This window comes from Pseudorasbora parva, chromosome 7, assembly GCF_024679245.1.
Source record: "Pseudorasbora parva isolate DD20220531a chromosome 7, ASM2467924v1, whole genome shotgun sequence".
In the NCBI taxonomy this organism is placed as follows: Eukaryota; Metazoa; Chordata; class Actinopteri; order Cypriniformes; family Gobionidae; genus Pseudorasbora; species Pseudorasbora parva.
This window is the reverse complement of record NC_090178.1, coordinates 26426600-26451316: the sequence shown is the minus strand read 5'-3', so window position 1 is coordinate 26451316 and position 24717 is coordinate 26426600. Positions and strand designations below refer to the sequence as shown.

The 24717-nt window shown below is 37.4% G+C and overlaps 1 long non-coding RNA gene across 2 annotated transcripts in view; it reads left to right on the top strand.

The window, feature by feature from the left end:
• The window catches only part of LOC137083121 (uncharacterized), a 178978-nt gene that overhangs the window by 71036 nt on the left and 83225 nt on the right, over positions 1-24717 (top strand). The window contains exon 1 of one of the 2 annotated variants that reach the window (XR_010906459.1): positions 17966-18160. The exons of the other annotated variant lie outside the window; for it this stretch is intronic. This is a non-coding gene — a long non-coding RNA (uncharacterized lncRNA). Of the gene's footprint in view, positions 1-17965; positions 18161-24717 lie in introns of those variants that run through there. 2 annotated transcript variants of the gene reach the window in all.

Sequence of the window (24717 nt, the reverse complement as noted above, 5' to 3'; positions counted from 1 at the left end):
TAATTTAACAAGACAAAATAAAGAGTAAATATCTTCTACAGGAGAAAAAGCATTCTGGTTTCTGAAACAGGATACTAGCTTGTTGGTCTAAAAAGCCCTATTCATCTTAACAGCTTGATACAGGTTAGCGCTATAACATAAGCAGTTGTCCTTACCTTCAGGAAGTGTAGTCGGAGTGTCACCTGCAATACAATATTTCACTAAGTGCACATACTATGAAAATAAACAATCTCAAATCTTCTTAGTCACTGAACTGGATGTATAGAAGACTAAACACCTTCACCATTTATAGGTTAAAAAAAAGTCTGTAGCATAAACCAGGCAAAATCTTTAACAGAAAGAATCAAACTTAGTCATTTTATGTAGTCAGTCAAATTAGTATAAATTACTTACAAATGCACTGCTTCTTTTTGCTAATCTGCAAAATAAATAAAAAGTCCAAAAATGAAATCATAAAGCGCAATATCAGTTTAATTACGCTATTAAATTAATTTAAAGGCCTAGCAGTACTAAATTAAAAACAGTAAAAAAACAGAAAAAAATTAAACACATGAACGATATTACACTTACATTGCCAGAGGGGCAGATGAGCAGGTACTGAAGTTTTACATGGCAGGTCTCCAAGATGGCAGTGTTCGCTGCTGCAATAATAATTGGGGGAATGACCTCAGTATGTCCATCAGCTTCGGACAATCCAGCCAGTTTATCCTGATCGGGATAGGAAGAAAGAAAGAATAATGAAGGATGGTGGGATGGCAGAGTTTTGAATAAACATATATTTTCATATAAACATATTTTTTCAAAGAAGCTATATGCAATGTATTGTTTATAAGTTGAAAGAACAATAGAAACTGTTAGCGAACAACTCTATTCAGACAAAAATAGGTTTGCAAGCCCTTTGAAAACATCTGAATTTATGTTTGAGTAATAGTAAAAAGTAGTCTGATCTTAATTTAACTTACAAATGTAGACCAACCTAATCTGACTTAACTAATGAGTCATTTGGTGCGTTTATATGCACACCAGTAAGCTGATAACGCAAAAAATCAGCTTATTGAAATAATCCAACCCGATCACACATAAATGCGTATAAATAGTAAGTGTGCGCAATGTCGTGGAATGCATACGCCAAAACTCATTTTGGCGTGCATATGATACGCTGTTTTTCGCGTGCATATGATACGCACTTTATGGCATATATATGACACACTCTTGGGTAGGTTTAGGGTGGTGGGGTGGGGGGTTCGTATGTATAATACGCCATAAAATGCGTGTCATATGCACGCGAAAAACAGCGTGCCATAGACACGCCAAAATGAGTTTTGGCGTATACATTCCACGACATTGCACACTCGTACTATTTATACGCATTTTTGTGAGAATAGCCTGAATAATCAGTGTTGCCCGTTTACGTGCAAACCAGTAAACTGACAATGCAAGTAAACCGCGTTTACATGACTTTATTAATAAACCGGGTTATTTCCTTGTAGTGACGTCAAAAATAATAATGTCTGTATCGGACTCGTGAGTTTTTCAAATGTTACTTCAGTTGTGATTTTAAATAAAGCGTGCACCGCATCAGCGGGAGATTTACAGATCATATAATCCTCATGTAGTTCCAGATGCAGCGTTTTGACTGAATCTCTTCTACTTATGCTGCATGAAAGAACACATCCATGTCCTTATTTCATGCAAAACGCTAGCTCGCTCTGTCTGGATGCATTTAAATCTGCTCTAAGTTTGCGTTTTTGTTACCCATCACACATGCGCACTTCAATAAACCGACAGAAAGCAGGTTAATGCGTTTACATGCAGCGCGAAATCGGGGTAAGATGCAAAAAACTACCTGTGTCGACCGGTTTATACTTACGCCGTTTATGACCTTACTCCGATAAAAGAAAACAGGTCACCTCGTGAACCTGACCATGTTCATTGTCGGTTTATTAGGCATAATCGGCTTAAGAACGTGCATGTAAACGCACCCAATGTCTTCTTGTCAATCTTCCGTGGTGGCAGACAAATACGGTCACCCACACGCAGTACAAAGTACCCAACTCATGTGAATTGCAAGCCCAGTACTTACAATAAATCCAAATAAATGCATAGTTAAAAAATCTGTACATTTAAATCTAAAACATTACTAAGTGACTGATTTGAAAATTGAACAACAAATTCAGATCAAATCGAAAAAGTATCAGGTCTATTATTTTGCATTTGTTCCATCCATAGCTATGGTTTTCACTTTCTCTTGGATTCAATCTAGCATTTAAATATGGTTGTCAATCCAGAAATAAGATACACTGCAAAAACTCCTTTAAACCTCATTAACTGTATTCCTGACATTCTCCAGTAAAATATCCTATTAGTGATTTAATATAGGAGTATATCCTGTGATTGCAAAGTTTACAGGCCCTAAGGCAGCAAAGAAGCCACCATGCTGCACAATTGGGATGAGGTATTGGTGTGCAGTGCCCTTTTTCCTTGTCAAAACAATCCAGCTTTTGTCTCAACTCCACTAAACATATTTTTAGAAGTGCCTTTGGTTAAAGGGCAGGGCACCTGAGTAAAACACACTTCTAATCTCATCTCCTTAATCTTAAGACATAAAATATTTACATACATCTACAAGCCATTGGGTCTCGCAGTCAAGGACATCCTCCTCAACATCATATGAAGCATTGAAGAAGAACGTCCCATTAGGAAGTCTCTCCCCTCTGCATTGCTGGCCATCAGCAGCTATGATGCACAAACGGACAGCCACAACTAAAAGAGGACATGCACAAATCAGACAGGTTCATTTAAACCGTTACAAATATTAACACACAGAAGCCTATTCAAACTTTTTTGGTGATCAATGACCCCAAATTTGAAAATCCCTCTGTAAAGAGCACATTTTCGATAATTTTTGAGATAAATAGCATACATATTTTATGATTATTTATACCATGTGAGATAAGAGCATTTATGCTGTCATTGTAGTACTTAATATTTAATTAAGAATTATCTGGAAAATATTATAAAAATATTGGGTCCCTGGATCAGTTTGAAAACTTCTGGTCTAAAGAGCACAATTTCTTAATTTTCCCATGTACAGGACAAACACATTAATGTACAGTCAAACAAAAAAATATTCAGAAAGCATATTATACAATATGATTTATTTATTTATTTTACTAGTTGGTGCAGTACACTATAGTTAATTTATGAAAGTGATACTTTTGCAAAATAAAGTAAACTGTGACATATTAAAAAAAATCTTCATACAGTGGACTATCAGTCAAATTGATAAACCATTACCTTGACCTAAAATTGATTTACATTACATACCTTAATGTATCTGACATTATCGAAATAATACATTTTATTTGTATTGCACTTTAAATTTGGAACAATCATTTTTACTGGTAGTCCAATGTCACGTGATTTCAGCAATTTGGCAGTTTGACACGAGGTCCAAATCATGAATCGATATGCTGATTTATACCGGTTAGAAGCTTTGTTTTGAAATCAGCCTGTCACTAGGCTAGCCTATATGAAACTTCAGGAAGCAGTGTTTTGAAATCACTATATTAGCAGTTATTGAGTAGGGGTTTTTTTTTGCACACAAAAACTATTCTCGTCACTTCATAAAATTCTTGTAGAACCACTGTAGTGAGATGATGGGCTTTGTAACGACGTCTTTAGTGCCGTTCATGGGTCTTGAGGGAGGAAATGACATTGGTGTCAATGAAGGCCTTTCTGAGCCATCGGATTTCAATAAAATATCTTCATTTGTGTTCTGAAGATGAACAGAGGTCTTACGGGTGTCGAACGACATGAGGGTGAGTAATTAATCACAGAATTTATTTTTAGGTGAACTAACCCTTTAAAAACATTTGATAAACAGCAAAAATGTATGTTTATTAAAATGCTAAATTTGGTATTACATAAGGAATGGACATGAATGGTGACACCGGAATAGAATCATTCTTGATTCTGCTTAGTTAAAAATACAGAATTATCCAGAATTATCCACCTTATTTCAGGTGAACTATACACAATACATACTTAGCAATATGCATATATAGCAATAGCATATATAGCAATTATTGTACTTGTTGCATTTTAATATGTTGTCAGACTGTATGGCTGCTACCTTGGCCAGGTCTCTCTTGTAAAAGAGATTTTAATCTCAATGAGACTTCCTGGTAAAATAAAGGTAAATAATAATATTGTTGCATTTTAGCCTTATGATATATTGTGACAATACATTGTTACACCCCTAACTGTTTCTACTTTTTAAGTGTACATTTTAGTAACCCCACCCTACAAGACCTGTGAAAGCTGTACTGCCTTAGATGCAACATAGGGGTAAAGTATGTCAATATTAGGACTTCAACAGTCATATTAGGAAAAGTAATGGCCTTTTTTTCCAATACTTCACACATGACTTCCAACATCTGACACAATACAACAGGGGAATTTTTAAATGGATGGATAATTGTCACTTCTGCTTGCAAGTTCAAACAGGACAAATCTCACCACTGTTTACAATGGCAAAACACTCACATGTTGAACTGCTTCTGATTGTTACACAATAGTAACTATATATAAACCTACTGTCCTAAACCTACTATATATAAAATGACTACTGTAATATTAATATCTCAAGAATTGAGAACGCCTCACTGCTGTAGTAAGATGAACCTTTGCTTGCACTGCACCTGCATTCAAAAAGCATTTTAATCATTCTTTTGTGGTGGGGCAAGTGGATTTTTTTTAACCATTGGCCAGCAGAAAAAAAAGCCTTGAATAGAGTTTTATTGTTCAACAAGATCTTACGTAGGTCATGCATTCAACAAATGTTCTGATATAGCAAATTCTTTTTCGTACTTTGGTTCCTAAATCAAAACTGCAGTGCAAATAGACAGTAATAACTACCAAGGCATAATAACCATCAAGTCTTTCAAACTTTTCCTCTACTTGACAGATTAGACCACATAAGTACAACCATTCAATAAATAGATTTAATGTCATCTATGGTAAAGAGGAAAGTTAAAGGTGTTACCCCTATATATTGTATTATTGACTTTCTAATGATAGTAGCACTCTTGTCAGCCACCTTAAAGGGTCATGAAACCCCTTGTTTCAGCAGCTGTCAGTTCTCACCATAGTTTTGAAAAATGACCATTACGTCACATGCAACACAATACACACAAGGATTTGTAAGCTCACCATTACACAAGTACATATCCTGTGACAATTATAATTCAATGCACAATTTAATGCACAAGTGGGAGCTATTGGCCGCCCATGAGCTGAGAGCTGTCTGAGGGGCTCTGGAGGTTACCTGCAGCTATACAACAAAACAAGCATCATTTCCTTTTCATATGGGACATCTGATTACCACAGCAATTTCTGTTAATATTTAATAAGCTATCACTACAACTGATCTCTAACTTCATAGTTTCACTAAACAGAAATTAACAGATCAAATTGTGCATTCCTCTGTGTAGCCCCATGACGAAATGTGGACAAACGCTGGTGGGCCCGCCCTCACGTGACTATGATTGGCCAATGGATAAGCCTAAATCTGATTGGCTAAAGAATACAATTGCTCCAGGTGGGAGGAGAGCGCTGCCAGGAGAGTCTCAAAATACACACACACACACACATCCAAGGCGATTCACACGCGAATGACGATTTGCACATTCACATTCAAGGACAAACTTGTAAATTTTAAACATTCAAAAGTTTTTACGCACAGTTGTAAATCTACGAATTGTGTTTTGTATTTGTGAAATGTATTTTATGAATATATAATTTTATTTTTTCGCACGTGAAGTTTTTTGTGCATGTAAATTTGATTTCATGCATGTGAAATTGTCTACACGTGTGCATTGTGTTTGTTGCGTGAATTATTAAAGAGTCTTTTCTGCTTCCATATTGATATGCTCAAAGTTAAACAAAACCAATGAATTGCTTTGTAATTGTACTTAAACACACTCAAACATACATGTGCACACAAACTCTCTCTCTCACAGACTCACACACACCCCAACAGATCGGCGCGAACACACACACACGCACTGCGTGCGCGCATACATAACCCTCAATCACTATTCCCTGTGTTGATATCATAGATAGACTGTTGATATGCAGTAGATTAACTGTAATGCCTAATGTAACCAGCAGAGGGAAATATCTAGGTAGAACGATGGGATAGAGGAAGAGAGGCAGGGTGTTTTGGTGATGATGCATGGGATTGGTTTGTGCATTAAAGTTTGAGCACAAGCTCAGTGAATTAACCTCAATCTTTAAACTTTCATTTTTAAGACACAAATAACATTCCCTACTTTTGTTCACTAATACAACTTGAAGGAGTGAATGAAGACGATCGAGTACGTGAAGTCGGACATCTGTTTGTAAATCGGCTGTAGACAGGGCTGGACTGGTAATCTGGCATACCGGGCATTTGCCCGGTGGGCCGACGCACTTTAGTGGCCGGTAGTGTTTAAAAAAATAAATAATAATAATTTGCACCACTGACAACATGCAGCGACAGCGGCCCATTGGTTTGTCTTCTGAATTGACACGCCGAAGCGAGAGAGACCTCCCCATATTAGGTGCTTTTTTCTATTTATTTATTTATTAGTATTTGAGCGCATGGAACTGCAAAGGTGAATATCCGCACAGCGCAGCCGCTGACGAACATACGCTGCGTTTTAATGCTGCTCTACACGGCACTTTGACTCCGAATTTTGTTTTATACAATCGTATGATATGGAAACATTACAGGTTCTGTGTTGAATCAGCTGAAAACAGCCGCGAGCATGTATTCATGACGAGGTAAAGTAGAAAACGGCAATGCACACAAACGTTTCACTTTAGCAGAACCACAATTTACATTGCAGCTAACAGCAAAGAAATATGGTGTTTTGGAAGAAACATTTATTAAAAATATTGCTATATTACTTACATTAATATTGCAGAATATAAATCACTCTTATAGAGGCTGTTTTCGTATTTTCTACAGGTGTTTACATTTTTTTTTTTTTTACTTACAAATATAATAGTTTATTATATATGTTTTATATAGTTTTAGAAACCATATAGCCATATAATGAGGAGTAAGGTTTTTACAGTCTATGTTTTTTACCCTGTGACTACCATGATCTTACATTTAAATGAAACTGGCCTACAGTTAAACTAGTCTATAAAACAGCTTTAATGTCTGGGTTCCATGAATTAAGGACAAAGCTTTTTTTCCTCTTTAAAAGTTTTATTAACTTTGTTTAATAGATTTAATGAAATGTAATAGCCTCATGAAAGATAGATATCAGTGTCTTACTTAAATGATGTGTTAGCTCTTGAAAAATATGATTGTTCAACCCAAAAATGTGATCATTTACTCACCCTAATGTCATTCCAAACCTAAATTAATTTATTTCTGTGTAGCATAAAATAAAATAATTTCAGTCTGTTTTTTTATTTTTACAATATTCAAATGGTAGCCTAACCAAAATGGCTTGGTTGCCAACATTCTTCAAAACATCTTATTTTGTGTTTCACAGAAGTCATGCAGGTTTGGAATGACACGAGAGTGAGTAAATGCCGACAACATTTAAAAGAAGTAAATTTACTTTACTGCATCCTAGCTGTGTGACAAAAAAAGCAATATTAAGTTTATCTGCATTTGCAGCAAATTCGATAATATCTATAATTATTTGTCCTTGTCCTAGTTTTATTTATATACTCCAATTTAAGGCCCCAACCCCAGCAAAAACAATCACGGGGAACTCATGGGCCGGATGTTCTGGGTATGCCAGAGCCTAATTTTAGCCCCAGTCCAGCCCTGGCTGTACACTTGTTATTGCGGTGCAACGTGAGACTGAATGACTGCACTCGAACATGTCCACTATGGTGTCGGACAACACTACAAATGGCCGTCCCTTCAAATAATGCCCTATTTCAGGGTATAGGGGGTCGATTTCGGATTCAGCCCCTGTCGTGGAGACTGAGCGGCCCAACATCTCCATTGAGACAGAGCAGTCTGTCAGGTGTGTGTGCGCGCCCGCCGATCTGTTTGTAACTTGTGTAGGTGAGTTTGTGCGCACATGTATGTTTGAGTGTGTTTTAAGTACAATTACAAAGCAATTCATTGGTTTTGTTTAACTCTGAAACAATTTTCGAGTTGCGTTGTGGTAAAAATAGCTACGGGTAGCGCCAGCTGATTGAGGAGTGCAACCATTCTACGTCATCAACCTAGAACGCAACCAAAATGGCGCCGCCCATGGTCCAAATATAAAATCGATTTTTTAAATAACGTAGATCTTTCATGGGTTTTCTACTACATATTTCAGTAAGAGACATTATTTATGTTATATTAAGCCATTCAAGTCTCAACACCATGGAATCCCTTTAAGTGAAGTTTTCCTTGAGTTTCATTATCACCACATGACATCCTGTGCTGTGAAAAAAAAAAAATGAAATGCATGAAAACACATCACTGCCAAGAGTTTCTGCCCAAACTTCAACGGGCTGTTTAAATGATTAAACCCAGAGGCATATCTTAACTTTAAGGTTACTTTTATCATGTAAACTACCCATATAGCATGTTATATGCATGTGGATTTTGGGACAGAGGGGAAAACGGTTGCATTTGCAGCATATATGCATGCCCATCATAAATCAAAGCACGAGAAGGACAGTGTCGGAGGTGAACACCGGAAATGTGACAGAATGGACAATATTTGGTTCAGCTGCGCGAGACGAACGCTGGCAGTGTGAATGAGCTTTCCATTCATTTCGTCGGACGCTCGGTCAAATATACTGACAAAGTTGACTTGAAGTATATTGAACAATACAAAACAACGCAAATTTCTCTAAAAGTGAGGATTATGCTGCCTTCACGTGCTATCGGAAATGTCGTGATTCCGCTACAGGTGAATGATGATGTCGGTGTAAACAAAAAAACAAACACACACTGACGCAGCTGCATGCTTTTTTCTTATTTGGTGGCAACAGCTTGTTTAATATAGTGTATGGGCTACAGCATGCATACAGATGAACATTTTGTACATAGAAATGTAAAACTAATTAGTAATAATAATAAAAACTCACCGAGAAAAGCAAGGATTCTTGCCATCTTGAAGACTGCGTTAACTTACTTCCTAATTGCAGCACGAAGAATGGTAAGGGTGGGCGCTGGGCGGATCGATCTAAATATCGATAGTATAGATGCCAACACTGGTATTGGTATCGGATCGATACAGTTGTAATTTAATCGATATTAATTTAAATATCTCTCCTCTACGTTTATTATACTTTGGTTGTGTCTTCTACCTCTACAATCCTGAGCAAAAACAGCTTTCCCATTCTCCTCGCTCAGTTTGCTCCTCCCCTTCCTCCTCTCAAATGCTGAACATTTGATGTGATTCGTTGTTTTGCCCAAACCAAAAAAAAAGGGGGCACTATCAGGGGGTCGAGTCATCCTAGTAATGAATGAGAGAATGAATATCAATCATTTTACAATCATATTGTAATTTGATCTCTCTTTTTTTTTCTATTGGAGATTTAAGTAGCAAATAAGAATCACTAAAATTATTGAATATATTTTGAGGCAAAGGTCTTGTTTGATTTTTGTTCAAAGTAAATAAAGCAACAGTTTTTTAAATAACAGAATAGCCTATGCAAAACTATTTAAAATGATAGTGAACAGCGGCTGACTAACATTTGTGGACATGACATGGTTAAGAATCAGATGGTAAATATCATATGTTAAGTTGGGTGTCCATCTTAGAGATAAGCATCATTTTGTAATAAAAATATGATAATAATCATATCATATAATACAAACATATTTAGATGATACTAGCCTACTGTAACACTTTATGGAATTATAATGGGATCTCATTCATTCAGTGTTTTCAGATTATTTAAAATATTTTTATGTTAACATTTTAATATTTGCTGAACAATAATGAATTATTTTAGTCATCAAAATAAACAGAAAATACTGCAAACTTTGCTAAAGAGATTTTTTTTGCACAAGTAGCCTATAAACTTAGACATGAGTAAAAGCACATTTTTATTTTCATTGTACCTTGATGCAACTCATTTATATTTATAATAGCCTTTATTATCTTTTTTTAATTGTGTGTATATGATTAATGTGGCCTCAATAAAATATAATTAATATGACGTATCTTATAGATACTAGTATTAACTCATAAAATATATTATAATCGGAAATATATTTTACAGGAGTTAAAGAGTGACAAACTGTCAGCTAAATATTCAGGCCTAAAAAATGTATTGTCAAATTAACAGTAACTTACTGGCAACAATTATCCAGTAGTTGCTGTATTTTATTCAACAGTAAAATTACTGTAATACTAACTACAGTAGTATTAAGCATACCGTAAAATTAAAAACATTATTTTACTGAATTTTTATCATGTTGAAGTACAGTATTACACCGTTGATTTTTATTAATTCTGTATAGTAGTATACAGTTATGAAATGTTATTTTTATTTATTTTATAGTGCTGCTTTGTAACCGGTAGAATATGTAGAAAATTAACTTTTAAAGGCAAATAGAAAAAGAACAATTGAAGCTTTAACTGCACAAGGTTTATTGTTTATTTTGAAACATATTTTAATACATTAGTAATAATAATGTAATATAATACAACAATTAAAAACAAGATTTATAAAAAATTTATAATTTAACCAGTGAACAACTGGTTACATTTCATCATGTAAAAATGATCCTGAACAGGTAAAAAAAGAAAAGAAAAATAGACAGGTTAAGATGAAGGCCAGGTGAGGGAAAAAGTGGGAGCAACAGCACTTCAGATAATCCTGCAACAAAAGATAAGCACAAATCAATCAGTGGCAAGACATACAACTAAAAATCAAAAAACCTTTTTAAGGGAAATAATTTTGTGCCATTAATTGCAGCGGAATATCATAAATCAGCATAATTTTGTCTGATATTACGATTTGTCAATGTGTTTTTTATAATTATTTGAAAATTAGAAAAGGATATGTTTGCTGTGCTGTGTTAGTAGTAAGTTACCTTGGCTGTTTTGTCATGTATCACACTAAAACTGCAGTTAGCATCAAATATGTCTTGTTGAGTGATTTATTAACTTATTCATTCAAGTTCAAAACTGCTGATTCTCTTAGAAACAACGCAAGTGGCGGTTTTAATAATAAATTATTAAATCGTTCACTCAAATGATTCGTTCAAAAACAGATTTATTCAGGAACAAAACACTGCAGTGTCGCTTTAATAAGCTCTGCTCTGGCTTTGTTAAAACGTTTTGTTTTTGTAGAAAAAGAGCAAAAACAGTCACACTCATGTCTAAAGTGTAATTTATCACTTTATGTAATTTATTAATATTTTTTTGGACTGTGGTATTTAAAATCAATTAAATTATCATCATATTATTGGGGAAAACGTCTCTCTCGCTTTTGTGATATCACGCATTTTAAACTTTCAATGCGTCCCCCACCCCACCCACTTGAGTAACCAAGTCAGAACAACAATTACGATATTATAGCAGACAATAATGTAAATGTCACACCTAGCTTTGTCTTTGGACAAAAAAAAGGACTTTTAAACGCTTCCCTCAGTCCAGATCATAGACCGTAAAAAAATATGGACGACTCGACATCATCGGTTTCCGCTTGGCAGATTTGAAGCTTTCAGGCGGCCTTGCACGGCGCGGACATCTTGGGACCGAGTCTGCGCAGTAGCGATTTCGGGACCGGAGTTGCGCAGTAGAGCGCAGGAAGTAGAGCAGGAAGTACAGTCGCGATATCAAAGCCCGCCCACACTCTCGCAGATGCAGAACAATTAATTATGTTGGTGTGAAATAAACAGTTATGGAAATTTAGGTTTTAATTATTTAGTTTGCCTCGCGTCCATTAGAAATCACAGAGGGGGCGGCTATACTGGGACCGGTCACCGGGGGGCGATCGAGGCGCGAAAGCTTCAGTAAATGAGAGGGAGACTGCAGGCTTGATCTGATCTGGACCAAGCCTGCAGTCTCCCTCTCATTTACTGAAGCTTTCGCGCCTCGATCGCCCCCCGGTGACCGGTCCCAGTATAGCGCCCCTCTGTGATTTCTAATGGACGCGAGGCAATCTAAATAATAAAATTACACTTCAAAAATGTTTTCCCCAAAGTTAGTTTATGTCACTGAAGGCAGTTATCATCACGATGATTTCATTTCAGGTGTTCGTTTTAAAAATAAGTTTAGTTTGAGTTAGTTATTTGATGCTATAAAAACGGGGGTGTGACGTCATGATTGACAGCTGAGACTGACGGCTTCTCTGAGTGAAGTTGTCACTGAGGCGCTAACGGACTTTTTTCGAAATTTTTGGGAGCAGATTAGAGCTTTACCTTTAATTTCTACATTTCCATAACTGTTTATTTCACACCAACATAATTAATTGTTCTGCATCTGCGAGAGTGTGGGCGGGCTTTTGATATCGCGACTGTACTTCCTGCTCTACTTCCTGCGCTCTACTGCGCAACTCCGGTCCCGAAATCGCTACTGCGCAGACTCGGTCCCAAGATGTCCGCGCCGTGCAAGGCTGCCTGAAAGCTTCAAATATGGCAAGCGGAAACGGATGATGTCGAGTCGTCCATATTTTTTTACGGTCTATGGATCAGATAGACAGTACAGATAGACTGAGGTAACCTTAAATGAGCGCGCAACTGCACAAGGTCCTGGCAGATCGCCAGTTCCAACCCCAGTTCAGGTCATTAAAGACGTACAGAATAAAGTTGTGATTTACACGATAATAAGCGCGAATAAATCGATAAAAGCAATCGGAATTTTTTTTTAAACAATAATCCGAGTCCAAACCTGTGGTATCAGATTTCAGTTTCAATTCCAACCCCTAATGAACGCGCAGGCGCTGGGAAATGGCAAAATGATTCATGTTAAATTATTCTGACCTTATAAGAGTATGCAATAAATCACATTTAACCTTACTAATCATGTAACGTTAGGCTATAAGCTTTCAACATGAAGGAAATCCGCTCTTGCCTTACATACGTTAATATAGAACATGCCGCATGCAGTTCTTATTTAAACTAACGGTAAGTTAACCTGTTACTGATCATTTGATTGCATTAAAAAATATATAAAGATTCATCTCTAACCAGATATTTATGGCGAACACTTTGCTGACAGAGACAACGACGCGATGCGGCCTGCGCTCTCAAAGTTGCTCAGGGAACTGAAGAGAGTTCTTCATAAAATGGCAGCTTGATGTTATTTTTCGCGGTCATTTCGTACTACTGTATTTAAATGAACAGTATCATGTTCCGAAATACATTGTACACAGCATATAGTAAAATGTTGAGAAATAAATTCAATATCTAAATCGTGGTCAGCTATTCTAAATAATTTTAAATTATTAGAATCCATATGAATACAAATGCTAGGCTACTTACCAGACGAAGTTCAAGGTCGGCAGAAAAGACTGATGATGCACTGTCACGACAGAAAAACTTTCAAATGGCCTCTTGTGCACCAGCACCCCCCACTGACATAAATGAAGACTGTTAACAGTCATCCAGTCCTGAAAATGTTTTATTTGTAGGCGATTTTACCTGCAGAATTGTGTGTTGTGTTTTTCGCGGTCAATTTGCACTGCTGTATTTAGATTTACAGTAGCTGATAATTTCCCAGAATGCACTGGAAATCTACAGTAAAATACTGTGAACTGTGTACACAGTATAACTGTTGAAAATACAAAATCAACAGAAATCATTATATGACGATATACATGCTGGCATGCTGGAGCTTTGAATCCATGTTTGCAACAAACAAATGTTGAAACAAACAAACTACTAATTCCGCGGATCAACTACTGTCTATAATGTCGATTGTAGTTCGTAATATTGTCAATGAGACCGCATTCTTTAACTTCCATCTTCACAAAGAGCAGACTTTGAGCGATGTTGCGGAGCGAGCAGGAAAACACAGAACGGATTTGTGGAATTAGAGGATTTTTAGCGGAACAGAACGCTTTTATGGGAATCCCCTAGGGGTGAGGAAGGGAAGGGGGCAAGAGGGGAACTTTAGCCGATGAGGGCAGAGGGGCAATGGCTCTAGCCACTGGGCCACCCCCCTGTTCATGGCCCTGAATACAGCCATGAGTCTTTTTGGGAAAGATGCAACAAGTTTTTCACACCTGGATTTGGGGATCTTCTGCCATTCCTCCTTGCAGATCCTCTCCAGTTATGTCAGGTTGAATGGTAAACGTTGGTGGACAGCCATTTTCAGGTCTCTCCAGAATTGCTCAATTGGGTTTAAGTCAGGGCTCTGGCTGGGCCATTCAAGAGCAGTCACAGAGCTGATGTGAAGCCACTCCTTCATTATTTTAGCTGTATGTTTAGGGTCATTGTCTTGTTTAAAGGTGAACCTTCGGCCCAGTCTGAGGTCTTGAGCACTCTGTAGAAGGTTTTTATCCCTGTACTTGGACACATTCATCTTTCCCTCTATTGCAACCAGTCGTCCTGTCACTGCAGCTGGAAAACACCCCCACAGCATGATGCTGCCACCACCATGCTTCACTGTTGAGACAGTATTGGACAGGTAATATTTTTCTCCACATATATCGCTTAAAATGAAGGCCAAAAAGTTATATCTTGGTCTCATCAGACCAGAGAATCTTATTTCTCACCATCTTGGAGTCCTTCAGGCATCTTTTTTTAGCAAACTTTTATGTGTCTTGCACTGAGGAGAGGCTTCCATTGGGCCACTCTGTCATAAAGCCCTGACTGGTGAAGGGCTGCAGTGATGGTTGACTTTCTACAACTTTCTCCCATCTCCCGACTGCATCTCTGGAGCTCAGCCACAGTGATCTTTGGGTTCTTCTTTACCTCTCTTTACTTTTACCAAGGCTCTTCTCCTCTGAAAGCTCGGTTTGCCTGGACGGCCAGCTCTAGGAAGGGTTTTGTTCATCCCAAACGTCTTCAATTTAAGGATTATGGAGGTCACTGTACTCTAAGGTTCTTTGGAACCTTAAGCAAAGCAGATTTTTTTTTGTAACCATGGCCAGGTCTGTGGCCTTGTCAGAATTCTGTCTCTGAGCTCTTCAGGCAGTTCCTTTGACCTACTTGTTCCTTTTGCATTGTGAGCTATAAGGTCTTATATAGATAGGTGTGTGGCTTTCTAATCAAGTCAAATCAGTAATCAAACACAGCTGGACTCAAATGAAGGTGTAGAACCATCACCAATTATATGAGTGTCACATCAAAGGGTCTGAATAGAGGGAATGCACGTGACGTCACCGTCAGCTAGCGACTGCAATTACGCCCTACTGTGTAGCAAAAAGACTGAGGCAGCACTGGCTTTCAGTGAGAATGCAGCGAAAACACACAAAACCAGGCCCGGCATCAGGGGGGGAGGCTCTTCCACAGACCCCATGGACATCGCTGTTGCCATAGATATGTATACGTATCTATGGCTATTCCAGATGTGCAATTTTCTCACTCAAACCACTGCCGCCCTGTTGCTGATTCTGCATTTTGAGGGAAAAGCTGCCCATTAACTGCTTGTCTAGGATCTGTAGTCCTCTGTAAGAATTCGTAATAATAGCATATTTTTAACGAAAGGGAGCTAGCAAACAATCCAGTGTGTATATGTATTTTTGCACTCGTCAAATTATTACATTTCCAACATGTTTTCGCTTCAGTGAGTAATGTGGCCAATCACAGACCTGTTTGTAGATTTCTCCAACGCAGTTGGCCAATCACAGGTGTTGAACTTGGAATCCACTCACCGCTCGAGTGTTTGTCCATGTGCTGAGTTCAGTTAACACGCGTGTCTCTGTAAGTCCAGACATTAGGGAATATATAGAGATTCATTGTATACCAGCTTCACCGATTAATATAACTTTGTGAGATTGCGTTTATTGAATGAGTGACAGGTTTTAGTGATTATAAAGTATATTATTACCACATACACGCTTCAATACAGTCACTGACGGATCTGCTTATAACGTAACGTGGGATTCACTCGAACAATGTGATGAATGAGTTATAAATCAGTTGAAATCAGGCTCATAAAAATGTAAGGAGAACACAATTCCTGGCTGCATCATGTCATTATTCATGGATCACTGAATCTTTGGTAAGTTGTAAGAAACACTATAGAGCCCAACCTATAGTTTAAACTGATGATCATTTTGGTTGCTTATTTATTAGAATAGCCTACAATGTTACAACACAACACAACATAGGGTTCAGGGCATATACTCAATCCTGTTTGGAAAGATTAATTTGAGATTGTTTATTCAGCTCTTTTATCAGACACAGGAATACTGCAATAGCGAAAGAACGTATGATTAGAACCTTAAATGAGTCAAGGTTAGTCTCATTGTTAGTAAGGATATGTACAGCAAGATACAATAAATTATACTTTGATAACTGATATTATTGCAATTCATGTGTAAGATCCTGTCATTCAGCTATGTGTAACATTAATAACATTCAAACAAAATGCTGCAGTTATCTAATTCAAAATAGGGGACATTTGACACTAAGTTGTTGTGTCATCATAGTGTAATGTTACTCATTCGTCATGTCTTATCTAGTTTTAATTGTTTTAATATCATAGATAGTCAGATTACTTAGTGAGGTGTAGGCCATGAGGAAGAATTTTAAGAATGTGGTTTTGGTTGGTGATTTACAGATTTACTGAATAAAGGATGTCAGCATTATTTCTGAGTTTGAAATTATGAGCTTTTAAAAAAACAATTGCTCTTTCACTACATACTCAACACATATATGCTCAAACCTGAAGGGAATCCTTATGTAGAGAACAAGATGAGAGATAAGAACAAATAAATGGAAAATTCCATAACACATTTGCCCTGGAGATTTTGTCTGTGCCCCCCTCTGTAAGTCCAGACATTAGGGAATATAAGAGATTCATTGTATACCAGCTTCACCGATTAATATAACTTTGTGAGATTGCGTTTATTGAATGAGTGACAGGTTTTAGTGATTATAAAGTATATTATTACCACATACACGCTTCAATACAGTCACTGGACTGTATTGGAATAAGAATGTGGTTTTGGTTGGTGATTTACAGATTTACTGAATAAAGGATGTCAGCATTATTTCTGAGTTTGAAATTATGAGCTTTTAAAAAAACAATTGCTCTTTCACTACATACACCCCCCCCCCCCCCCCCCCCCCCCCTGTGTGTGAGTGTGTATTCTTGGAAAGTACCTGACTGTCCCCTGGTTGGGGGAAGGTAACAAAACAAACATACAGCACCCTTACATCTCGGTATCCTCTACAAACAAGACGACACTAAAATATATTAATACTCAACACAAGTTCACATATGTTTAACTATTGATCTGCATAAAGTGTAAAACATTTGATCATATCTCTTGCCTTTCATGACATGACATGGAAAACAACCAACCAAAAAAACAGGATGATGATATTAAATCTGCCGAGGGCAAGCACAGGCCAATCTTACATTCTAAAAAAAACAATAAAAAAAAAACTAAAGAACCATCAACATTCATAAAACTATTCCATTGCATAAAATGTTCTTAGTCCTAAAAAAAGGTTCTTTGGACTATTAAAACCTTCTGCAGACTAAAATAAAAAAAAATTCCGTTTCTTTTTTTCAGGTTCTTTACTAGAAATGTTTAATAGCATAGCTGTGAGCCTGTGAAAACCCCTATTTGATTCTTCCAGCCCATGCACCTTTATTTATAAGAATGAAGGCCAATAAGGTGCTCTGTAGAGAGAGTTTTACTTTTGTGTTGTTAAAAAGTATTATGCCATTTGTGTGGATGGATCTACTACAGTTGGGCACTACTTCAACTCAACTTCAGTTTCCATTGGAAAGTTTCCATTATCTTCCATGATCTCATTATGTTCCATTATCAGAGCAAGACTTTCACTGGCCTTTAGAGGGTTGGGCAGGGCTGGAGATGACAGTTGTTTACAGTTTGGAGTGGATTCCATTCGTATTATGCAACTTCATTGCAAAACACAGCTGCATATTTCCTCTAGCACAAAAAAAGGAAGAAAAACATCTACGCTTTATATTTCTGAACTGTGAATTACTATACTTTTTGGATAAAGAATACTGGGATTGAACTTCTGAACATGAACACTATGGTAAGATAGTTTGGATTTTATTGAACATTTCACTTGATAAATAGTGTATTCAACTGCTTAGTCACAACTAGCAAGTTAGCATGTAACTGAATTTTTAACAGGTGAATTGGAGTTATTATATTTAGCTCAATCTGAAAATAAAATAAATAAAATAAAATAAATGAATGAGCTTTTATGTGTACTATCGAAAACAGGAATGATGTTTGTGTCATTTCATGCATTGACACTGCATGTCATTACATAATATTCTTGTTTCTCAAATCAGTACTAAATTGTTGATCAAAGCAGATTTAACACCATTTTATGTTTCAGGATATTATGCATTAAGTTAATACAGAGCAAATATTCAGCTCTTTGCATTTGTATTGGTTTACCTCACAATTTCCACTAAACAATTTCCTCTATATTGAGCTGCTTGATATTAGGTGTGGAAGGAATTGATCAAAAATGCTAAACACACATAAAAGAGTATAGATGCCATATTTACATTTAAGAGGAAATTTTGGCTTTTTGCAGAAAAAGGTCAAATACTTGACTCCATTTTCTTGTTTACTTCTCTAACACACAACTAACATTCTGATTGTTGGTGGAAATGGAGCTTAGTTGCATTCTCTCCCTAGAGGCAGAGAGGGGAAAAGATGTGAGAATCTTTGGTTTGGCTTGCTCAGTTGGGGACACTAAAATTGACCCTTCGCTAAGCCATGCCCGAATACCACCACAGGCCAATCGTGGCTTAGCAACCGTAACTAGGCCGGAAGGTCTGTCAAGCTTTCTAGCGAGGGAAACATGCCGATGCAAATCTGTGCGTATGGATTGTGCAAATCTGATGCCTATCCTAAAAGTTTGGACAGATGGTGTATTTTTTTCCTTCCCCAAAACGTAAAACTGAAGGTAAGAAATACCAGCCTTGAATCAAGCAGTGTGTGTGTGTATTTTTTTACGGTCTATGGTGAGACCCCATTCACAACGTTAAATGTCGTCAGGATTAACAAAAACACCTATTTTGCTTCAACAAACTGAAAATACATGAGGTTTTTGACTGATGCAAGTTATTACATATGATGCAGTATATAGACTATAAAAAGAACTGTCTTAGCTTTATTTATTAGTTTTGTATTGTAGTTTTGTTTAGAAAAAATGTGTGCAAATTAAGACCTTCATCATAAGGATTGTTGCAGTGGCTGTGTTTATAATATTAATAAAACCCATCATGTTTGAAAGACTGGCTTTCTGTTATAAGGTTTCAGTAAATGTGTGGTTTTTGATGAATGGCTCAGGTCAGAATCTCAGGCTAGTGCCAGGTCCAAGGAGTAGATTATAGACACACGACATGTGAGCAGTAGCCCGGCACGCTAAATATAACGTTAAGCCGGAGAATCATTGCAAAGTTTTCAGGCTAATTTCTTGTATTTATTCCACAAGATTTATTGACAAGTTGTTTGATTTATAATTATTCGATTATTTTCTCATTTTACTTACCCTGTTGTGCATGAACATACATATGAGGCAGCTGCTGATTGTGCTGAGACTAGGCTAGCCAGCAAACACAGTACGTTGTGACAACGTCGTCAGTTAGTCGTCATTTGGTCAGCGTGACATTACTTACTAAAGCTTTAGCTTCAATTTTATTGAAATTATTCTGTAATCGGTTGCATAATATGTCGCGGATATATCCCGCAAATACATACTGCAGTCCCTTTTTTCTTACTCTCTCAGATATTTCCCCTGTTCGCCAGAATTGACTAATTATCTCCTCGGAAATGTCTGACACCGGCGCATACATACTGTAATAGACGTGCCAGGCGCGAAAGCTTGACAGGCGTAGCCACAGTAACTACGGGGGGCTGGGCTTAGCAAAGGGTCAATTATGATCTAAGTTCAACGAAATACACAAATAAAGGAAGTGTATGTAAGATTGTGGCCAAAACTGGTACTGCAGGTATATCCCCTCTCCCCCTCCCCCCTGACTCGAGGTTACCAGATCGGCGGCAGGATCAGCAGGAACGTTTGTAGCTGCAGCTGTGAAAACTAGAGCAGATCTGGCAACCCGGATGCAGAAAAACTACTGACTTTGTGATTGGTCGATAGGTGGAAGGTGGAGCTTCAGGCCAAAACAACAACATCAGTTGAGGGCTGCAACAACAACTTTTAAATTACAATATCCTGGCCGGACAACTGTTGTCAGTGATATAAGTATTTGAAATTAACATACATTTCTGTGTCTGTCACATATCAGGACCATTTTATGATTAACTGAAATACATTTCTTACATACAGTTCCTTTAATTCTATAAACTACTGATCTGCCAACATATGATCTGTCGCTATATGATAAATTAAAATAAGCTGATAACATCACCATTTTCGAAATAAGTAAGATGCTGTATTCTTGTTCTGAATGTATGTTTAAACATATTTGTTAGAATGTAAACAAACCTATGCCTACAACTATGAAACGAAAGGCTACTAAACAAGTACAACAGCACTGAACAATATTACATTTTAAAAAGGATAATTGCCTAGGCCAAAATTTGAATATTTATCTCATGAAATATCCATGAAATAAACATGTTTCAGACAAGCAAATATAGGCCTAAATTCACTATATTGCCAAAAGTATTGGGTAACCCCTCTAAATCATTAAATTCAGCTTTTGCAATCCCTCACATGGCCACATGTATAAAATCAAGCACCTAGGCTAATGGGTCGCTCTCAGGAGGTGATAGGTTGCCACCTGTGCTATAAATCCATTTGTGAAATTTCCTCACTACTAAATATTTTACAGTCAGCTGTTAGTGGTATTATAACAAAGTAGAAGCAATTGGGAACAACAGCAATTCAGCCACAAAGTGTTAGGCCACATAAAATCCCAGAATGGAGTCAGCTGAGGTGCCCAGTGTGCAGAAGTCGCCAACTTTCTGCAGAGTCAATATCAGACCTCCAAACTTTGTGTGGCCTTCAGATTAGATTAGCTCAGATTATCTGTGTGTAGATATCTTAATGGAATGTGTTTCAATGGCAAAGCAGCTGCATCTAAGCCTTAAGGCTGATTTATACTTCTGTGTTGGACCTACGCCGTATCCTCTACGCCCCAAGTTACGCGTTGGTTTTCCTTTATACTTCTGCGTTGCTGTCCACGTCAATATAAAATTATGCATGCAGACCGCTGGTGGGCATTGTCCGCAGGCATGTTGATGCTAACTCCTAGTCTCAAGGCAAAAGCCAAAGAAGTGACTTGTTTACGACATTGCATGCACCTGAAGTATCAGCAGTGATGGCGGTAGATAGCAGCTTTTCTTGCACCTTAAATTGTTGTATGTAATACAAATTAAGCATCTCTAGTTGATTAGTAGATTAACATGAGGCGATCTGGCACTGAATGCGTTTGTGAAATCATGCAGAGTGCTCTTAGCCGCTGTTTTCAGATCAGTGGCTCGTGCATTGACTAGTGCTTCAATCGATTGCTGTTTCGGAGACTATTCATTCCGTTGAAATCAAAAAATGAAATGCACCCACTGTGATGTGTCCCTATTCTTGATATATAATCACTGATTAACATCTTTTGTTTTAATGAGAAAAGAAATAAACTATACACAGCGGATCTATGTAATTATTCACTAACATAAAGAATCTCTGCACTACAAAATATTGTGTTATATAGCAGATATAGGATGAAACTATAATTTCTGGACACACACACACACTCCTATCGCAGATTTATTTATTCATAGACCTGAGGGAGAGGTTCTGGAAGACCAATCATGGCGCTTGCTGGCTGCGTAGAATTGACCCGTAGTTACATTCTTGGAGAGGTGCTCGTCAGGGTACGGCGAAGGGTAAGGCGTATGTAACGCATCTATGGTACGCCATACCTTTTGCATATGCACTTGATGCAGAAGTATAAATTGGGCTTAACATTAACAAATGCAATGCAAAGCACTGACTGGATGCAGTCGTGTAAACTTAAAGCACGCCTCCACTGGACTCTAGAGCAGCGGAGACGTGTTCTCTAGAGTGAAGAATCATGCTTATTTGTCTGACAATCCGATGGATGAGTCTGGGTTTGGCGGTTGCCAGGAGAGCGGTACTTGCCTGACAGCATTGTGCCAAGTGTAAAGTTTGGTGGCAGGGGGATTATGATGGGGTGGGGTTGTTTTTTTAGGGCTGGCCTTACATCAGTGCCTGACCTCACAAATGCCCTTCTGTTATAATCACAAAGGGTGGGCAAACTTATTTAATAAACAAAATTAATAATGGGATGTCAATAAATTTCACGTGCATGTAAAGAAAGGAGTCCCAAAACTTTTGGCAATATAATATAGGCTATCTTAGATATGTAATTTTAGTAGTTTTTACAATGAATACAGAGAGGTTACCATAATACCACCATCAATAAAAAAATAAAAGTATTTATTAATTGTGTCTGCTTTAGGCCTACTACAAAACACATGTTTGTTGCGACCGCTTCACTGTAACACACACTCATCACAACCCATTTAGATGCATAATTTTATGTTACAAAAGACTGAATGGCAGCCGGTGGTGGGGGTGGGCAGTTACAATAGTTATTTTTATCATAAAATATTATAAAAAAATTGTATTGCAATCAAAATCACTCCAACTAAAACTTTAGCTCACTGAAGACAAGTAAAGAGTCTGTGATAAAATAGGAACAATGAAAATATGAGGAGCTCTTTTCCAAAACGCTATAAATGCATTTTAATAGTTTTCATGAAAATGCATTTTTTTTTACCTACACCATACATTTAGTTAATATTCGATTTATTCAGGGAAAATGGTCTATTGGCTCATTCTGAACATGCTAAACAATGATTGTTAAATGAGACAACAATATTGTTGATAATAAATTCAAAGTTTAATTTTTGTTTCAAACAAATCCATAATTTTTTATATGTAGTTGGTTTATGTCTTTTAAACAAAAAAAACAACAAGCAACACGTCACATGCAGCATATGACATCAGGTGTCAAGACGATTGCCGGTTAGAATTGCGTTCCGGGGGGTGGGTGGGGATGGGATGGTGTCATAGATTGCCGGTAAGAATCGCGTCCCGGTGTGGGGTGGTGGGTGTCGTAGATTGACAGTAAGAATTGCGTTCCGTACGGGATTCTGTTCTGTTCTTGAACTGCAGCGCGATCGAAAAGGCACTTTTACTTTCAAAGGGGCAGGGGTTCAAGATGAGAGGATATATCGCATTTAGGCCAAAAACAGGCTCGCTGCTTAATAACGGTTTGGAAAAAAAACTGCATCTTGCAGTACATTTAAACAAGGAAATATAGCGATTTGTAACCAAAGATTGATGGAACAGAAAATAGGTTCAGGACACAGCAAAATGTCACTTTAAGAGCGAATGCATTGATCTAATATACTGATAAAGATGCACTTTCTTTTTCAACCATTTACATTCTCTTAAAACATAAACAACAGTGTTTAAGTGTGTGTGTGTGTGTGTGTGTGTGTGTGTGTGTGTGTGTGTGTGTGTGTGTGTGTGTGTGTGTGTGTGTGTGTGTGTGTGTGTGTGTGTGTGTGTGTGTGTGTGTGTTGTACTGTGGCCGCCTTCGCATTATCCAAGTGGATGCTGCACACTGGTGGCGGTTGGGTGTACAGTAGTACATATGAAAGTGCTATATTAATGCCTCATTCATTCATTCCTACCTTGGACCACTTTTGATAGATACTGACCACTGCAGACCGGGAAAACCCCACAAGAGCGGAGAGATTCTGACCAAGTCGTCTAGCCATCACAATTTGGCCCTTGTCAAACTCGCTTGCCCATTTTTCCTGCATCTAATACATCAACTCTGAGGACAAAATGTTCACTTGCTGCCTAACATATCCAAAATATTTTTATATCCATCTCCTGCCTGTCCACAACTTTATCCCAGAGATCTTTAGACAATGCCTTGCCCCCATAGTTGATTGTTTTCTTCAGTTGCACTGGAGACAGAGTGATTAAGCCAATCAGTGCATATAACCCTTATCCGGTCATAATTGTAATATATCGTTAGCTGGACTGTCGTGCTTGTGTTCTATTGAGTTGTTCATGAGAACATTTTGTGTTCTAGGGCTGGACGATATGGCCAAAATTTATATCACGATATATTTCTTAATTTTGGTCGATACGATATAATTTCGATATCGATATGAACTATATAAAAGCTTTAGAAAAACTACCAAGAACTGCCACAAAGGATTTCTGTACCTACAAACTTCTGACAAATTAATTTGCCAAGTCTATGAAACCTCCTCCTATAAAACTATATAATATTTTAGAAATAAAAACGGTACAAATAAATGAATGTTCACCTTTTATTTGTATTTAGCCTTTATACGAACAAGAAATGTGAAATCACCATCAAATAAACAAGACTCTCACTTCGCAGACGCAGTTTATTGAGCATTTTCTTTTAAGTTTTAAATTTCAGTGAAGAGCGATTCATAGCGCTATATTCTCCTTGTATGCAAAACTATAGACCTTTATCTACTGATGCACAAAAAATAAATACAAGAAGACTCAATTCAGTGGCCTATTTGTGC